The 5,857-nt window shown below is 39.2% G+C and overlaps 1 long non-coding RNA gene across 1 annotated transcript; it reads left to right on the top strand.

The window, feature by feature from the left end:
- The first annotated feature begins 445 nt into the window (after positions 1 to 445).
- LOC120374080 lies at positions 446 to 4,860 on the top strand. The gene is made up of 3 exons (XR_005585884.1): positions 446 to 1,243; positions 2,549 to 2,623; positions 4,533 to 4,860. It is a non-coding gene; the product is annotated as an uncharacterized LOC120374080 (long non-coding RNA).
- Positions 4,861 to 5,857: the final 997 nt, after the last annotated feature.

Below are 5,857 nucleotides of genomic sequence, written 5' to 3'. Positions count from 1 at the left end.
GATATGCAAAAACATGTAACTAGCATATTAGAGATACAGTAAATGTTTCCTTACCAGAAATCTATATCTATCTATGCAAAACTCGCCTTCACCACCACGTTAAAGACTCCTATCCCTTTAAAATAAAAACTGCGAGTCCTACAATTACTGGGATTACTGTGAAAGGGGTATTGATTTGCAGCCTGCATTGTATGATCAGCACTAGGCAACCTCCCACCCCCAACGTCTTATACTGTAAGCACTAAACCATTCATAAATGTTTTATTTCACTGCTCCACTAACACCTGCTGCATAATAATCACCCGACCAGAATGGCGATACATTCCCGCAGCCAGCGAAAGGCAGCGATGTGATATGCAGTAGACACTGATTTGTGTGTGTGTTTTAATTACTGACTGAGAAACCAGTACACAAGCACAACGAGAGGGAGAGAGGGAAGGCCCACATGAAGGAGGCAAGTGCAGCCTAATGCACAGATAGCTGACATCAACTTCCGTTAGGCAGCTACTTCAGATCGAACCTTTCGATTGTAACTGAAACAATTTGCATACTGATTCCCTTTCATAGCCTCCCAGATCCATAACAAGCCAGCCAGCTATTCAAATGCAAGTAGCATCCCTAAATGCAAGGCTAGACTGACCAAAAAGCGCTGTCCAACAAGCAAAGACGAAGAAAAGCCTTTGATGATGATTATTTTTTTAACCTTTAAAGATTTAGCTGAAAGCTGCTTGTTTATGACTGGGAACGTAAGGGAGAGAATTGATCCTTGCCTGGACTTAAAGATGGAGCAAAGGGCGCTGGAGAGATTTTTGACCTAGACCACAAACTGAGGCTCTTTTGAGGCGGGGGAATGGGACTTTGTCCCCCCCGTATACACAAAAAAAAATCTGCTTGCAACTCAGCTCCTGCAGACCTAGGAAATAAACAAATTGCTGCCTGTGTGTCTCGTGTATATTGGGCTGATGAAGAACGTGTAACTCTGGCTGTAATTTTTGCTTTTAAATTGGTCCAATAAAAGGTCTCAACCACCTCTTGTGGGGGTTTTGTGCTGTATGTTTTTTGAACGGGACTGGCGTGGCAACCACGGTGGTTTTTTGTTGTTGCTTTTTTTCTTCTCGTTCTCATTTGAAATTATGCAGATAGTTTTTTTTCTCCTAGGGGGCAAATCTAGGATGCGAACCTGCCTCGGATGTCAAAAAGGCAACTTGCCATGAAATCTGCTAATGTGCCACGGATCACGGGGGTAAGCATATCTAACCAGAGCATGGAGGGGGAGAGGGAAAAGACTTTGGGGAAAGCTGCAGCCTGTGGTGATCAGGAGGGTTAGTGAAAGGGGGCCGGTGACATTTGGCACCCAGCTGAGTTTAGTGGACATGCAAACAAGGTTTAAAGCTCTGTAGAGGTCAGCAGCAGCGTCATGAGCTCAGAGAGCCTGCAAGCTCTAGTACTGCAGCGCGGAGGCAGCCAGCATCCTTTCCCTGCAACTCGCATTTCTCTCGTGACGGTCGAAATTAGCAAGAGATAGAGAATAGATCATATATACTGCACTGTACCAATCTCCTATGGAGAGCAGTAATGCTGGGTGGGTGCGCGCGCAATATATACAGAGGGCGAGATCCGGTCTGGAGAAAAATTTCTTTCCTATGTTTCTTGAAGTTCAGTTCTGTCTCTTCTAATGGATCCCCGAATGAATCCGCTGGCTACAAACCTGGGTTTCTCAAATTCTCCTCATATATATCTCTAGATAGCTCTATCTAGATAGAAAAGAAGTGGGATTTGACTAGACTATCAGGAACGGCGGATTTATTAGCTATTTTCAGATGCCGCCATGTGTCATTTTAAAGGTCCTTTCTTTTTTTTTAGGTATGAACAATTCCCTCTTGTCAAATATTATTAATGCGGCAGTATTTTGCAGTTAGGAAAGAAAAAGGTCTTGATCTTAGAAAAAAAACACCACCGGGTTTGTTTAATCTTTTGGAGCATTCAGAATCCCTATTTGTGTTTTGTTCTTTGCTAAATTTTAAAATCGATCCAGATAATTTTCTGCTAATAATGAGCACGTCTTTATTTTATTTGGACAAAAATAACAATAATACTATAGACCAAGGCAAATCGATTCTTAAATAGTTTCAGGATAAGATAAATTATATAAACTAGCTATGCAAATCCTAAGCATATGTTTGCTATGAACATGTATGCATAAATAAATATCCAGGAGAGATGGATATTTGATTTATCAGCTACCGTTAAGGAAAGGCGTTAAAGATGGTACGAAGATATTTACCTGTTTTCAGTCCTTATAAAATCCTCTTTTACCTTTAGACATCACCGAAAATAACATATAGTTCTCCTCTTTTGAAAAAAAAAAGACAAACCAAACTGACAGAATTATTCCCTTTGAGAGCAGTATTTTACTGTCGAATTATTTTATTAATAGAATTCGGGTGAAATCAAATTAGTCCTCAAATTATTCTATGAAAAAGGCAAGTACTGGTACGATAAGAAATGATCCCAGTGTGACAGATTTTCATTTTGATTTTATTTGAAGACACTTGATGGTTGTAGATCTTTCTCTGGTTTGTTGAGTCACCACAGCTGACTTCTTAAAACAGTAACTCAAGATGTAAGTAAAAGTGTTTTCATTTTTATTGATCCTGCTAACATCTTTCATTACCCAACATGTAACCACAACAAATTATTGCTCATTTGATACAGAGAGTTTTATTGACAATCTTACTACTTCTGATCTCGTTATATTAAGACAGACTTATACACGTATTAAATAAAGTTACTGTATATAAAATATCAGACACAAACATGCATATTTTACACATTTTTTTAAATTTCCCTTATTGATGAGCTAGCTAAATTTTATCGAAGAAAGGTGATTTTATTGGAAGCTGCTCTTAACTTCTTTGCTAAACTTTTAGACGGGTTACCAGAGCGGAAATGACGTGTGAAATAATTTGTCCTACAGTATTTCATAAGAGATTTCCCCAAACGTAAAAGCCCAGTCAGGAGTGAAAGGTCTGGCAGGCTAGTCGGTAAAGCAGCGCAGGATGTGTGTCTGGGGCAGGGTCTGATGTGTCCAGAGGCAGGGCTCTGAGTTTAAGACCTGCATATCCAGAAAATCAGTGGCTCTGGCCGAGTGCAGAGCAGACACTGTGACTGTGGTGCTCAACCTGAGGCCAGATCCATTATCCCTCCCTCAGGCAAAACTCTCGTTGAAGTCAGGACGTTTGACGATATCTTTCCTGGGTAAGGAATGTAGGGCTGGACCCCGAAGTCAAGGGGTGCTTTCTTGAGTACAGACCACAGGATGGCTCCCTGGGGTACGTAATTCCCAAGCACCTTCTATGCAAATAAACTTGCCTAAGCAGCCTCCGGTAGGCGCTTATGTGCCCTGCAATGGGCTTTGCAAATACAAACAAACACTCAGGCTTCCCAGGAAGGACACTGTGAGGATTTAGGATGAGCTCTGGGAAAGTGATCAATGGTAGAGCGCTGAGTTGCAGGGATGCTGATGCTGCTTCTGCCTAGGGAGAGAGCAGCACGTGAGATGTAAGAAGCCCCCTCTCCTCTTACCCCCGCTCCCTTGTTATAAATCCCTCCAGAAAACAGTAGCGCACTTTGCAGGGCGTCAGCAGAGACCGCGCGACCCCAGGACAGGGCTTGTGGGGGGAGAGGGCTCTGTGCTCAGAGACAGCTGATTGACCAATATCTGCCTTTTCATTAATAAAGGCACCTCACCAACAGTCACTTCCTTGTTTAGTGGAGGATTTCAAGGGCCTGGATTTTGCTACCCATCATTTGTATGTAATGGGAAAGCTGATAGGAGAAATGGTATGCAGACATACTCCCACACAGTATCTATTTTACACATACCCGATGTATAGATATATTACACATACAGCAAGGCATCAAAACATATACACATTGTAAATAGTCTAATAGGATTTTGGGCTTCATTACAATTACGTCTAATGTAATTACAATATTTTTGTTTTCTTAATTGTCCTCGAAATGGGATAAAGACATTATTATTCAGAGTAATTAGTTAATATATTGAAAGCGTAAAACTGGTTTCTATTTTTTTTAAAATGTAAACTCAAATGTGTCTTATGGAGAAGAAGAGACAAATAAAAGAAAACCTACCAACATTTATCTTATACTTATATAAAGATTCTCTATAGATATATGAGTCAATGTGTGAGTGTATACAGTTCACATCTACACACACATTAATTGCAAATACGTGTCTATATTAGGTATCCCACATAGCGCACATCTTATATCATGAGTACACGTGCATACCCAATATGTGTGCATAGACACACATTTTACTGCTCGCACACACAGTGAAAGGTTGATTACGATTTGTCTTGGTACATATATATGTATACGTGTAAATGTAACTAGGTTTGAAATCATATTATCTTATAAACTTCCATTGAAAATGATCGCAGCTTCCTAAATACTGTGCGTTGATTACCCTCATTGTTGTTAAAGCCATTCTCCATGTGCATATACAGATCCTTGGTACAATCGCTGCTACCAGTGCAGAATGCATCGCCTGTTTTACTGAGACGTCCGAACGTCCATTAGGAAAACACAAATATTCATGTCAAGCCTGCTTGCCAGAAGTATGGTGCCATTACTCTAATGAATTGATCGTGTTTGTAGATGGGCCTCGAGGATATCGTTTCTGAGGCAAATAGTTTGTTTCTCATCTGTTCCATACCGTTGAACCCAATACCAAGAAATACAATGAAATCAAATGTTTGAATGACAGGGTACACACTTCCTAGGCACCGCTCTCCAGTTTCTCTGTTGAAATGTTAGACCTTCCTGCCATCTTACTTAAAGAGAATTTAAGATCTAATGTCGATTCATTTGATGTAATATGTTTGAATATTTCTTTAAAAATAAAACAAAAGCATTTTACTGTGGGGAAGAACTATGAGGAGTCCTATTTGTTATTATGCGCGGTGCAATGTTCAATGTTTCCAAATGTTTACAAAAGTGAAAATCAGGCTCTTTTATTTACATACATTAGTGAACAAGGATTTTGGACTCCTAAAGCAAACCCTAATATGTTAATTTTCTTTAAAAACATTGTTTGTATTCTGATTACGAAAATACAATGTAGTGTTTTCTCATAAAGTTGATGTTTTTTGATGCATGGGACATACGGTCAAATTAAAGTAGCTGGATTCTATAGTAAATGATTTTTAATCTTCTGCGTTTTTATGAAAATAAAAGGCAGCACTTTGTCATTTTAGCAATGTATGTAGCCAATAAATCTAATTTCAACATTGATTTTTGTAGGAATTAAGCGATCTCTGCATTATCTGCTGTGATTTGTTTTTGGAAAGAAGCCTGCTTTCTCCTAGATTATGTAGTTTTTATAAATTGCTAATTACCAAAGGATTTGTCATTAATATTGCTTACATTTGACAGTTTTTTTCATGGAACATATATATATATATTTGACCGTGCAAGTATATCATACCATCTATAATGGAGTTTTATGGACCGCGTTAGGAAAGGCATGGAACGTAACATGTTCAGTGAATGATTCCTATTCCTATAATTAGTTCTCAGAACAGTTTACGAAGTTGTCAGTCTCCTAATATAAACGGGGAAAAGTGAGTGATCACATTCGCTCATACATGTAACTAACAAGAATCTCATCAACACAGAAACTTATTATAATCAAATGCAGCAACTGTGCAGCCTCCAACTGATTAAAATGCACCTATGCCCAAATTGATTCATGGAGGTTCTAAAACGGCACGTGTTTCTCTTTGCTTTCTTGTACAATCCAGTCTTTCTTTCGTTCCTTTTTTGGGGGACA

This window comes from Mauremys reevesii, linkage group 10, assembly GCF_016161935.1.
Source record: "Mauremys reevesii isolate NIE-2019 linkage group 10, ASM1616193v1, whole genome shotgun sequence".
NCBI lineage: Eukaryota > Metazoa > Chordata > Testudines > Geoemydidae > Mauremys > Mauremys reevesii.
This window is presented reverse-complemented; position numbering and strand designations above follow the sequence as displayed.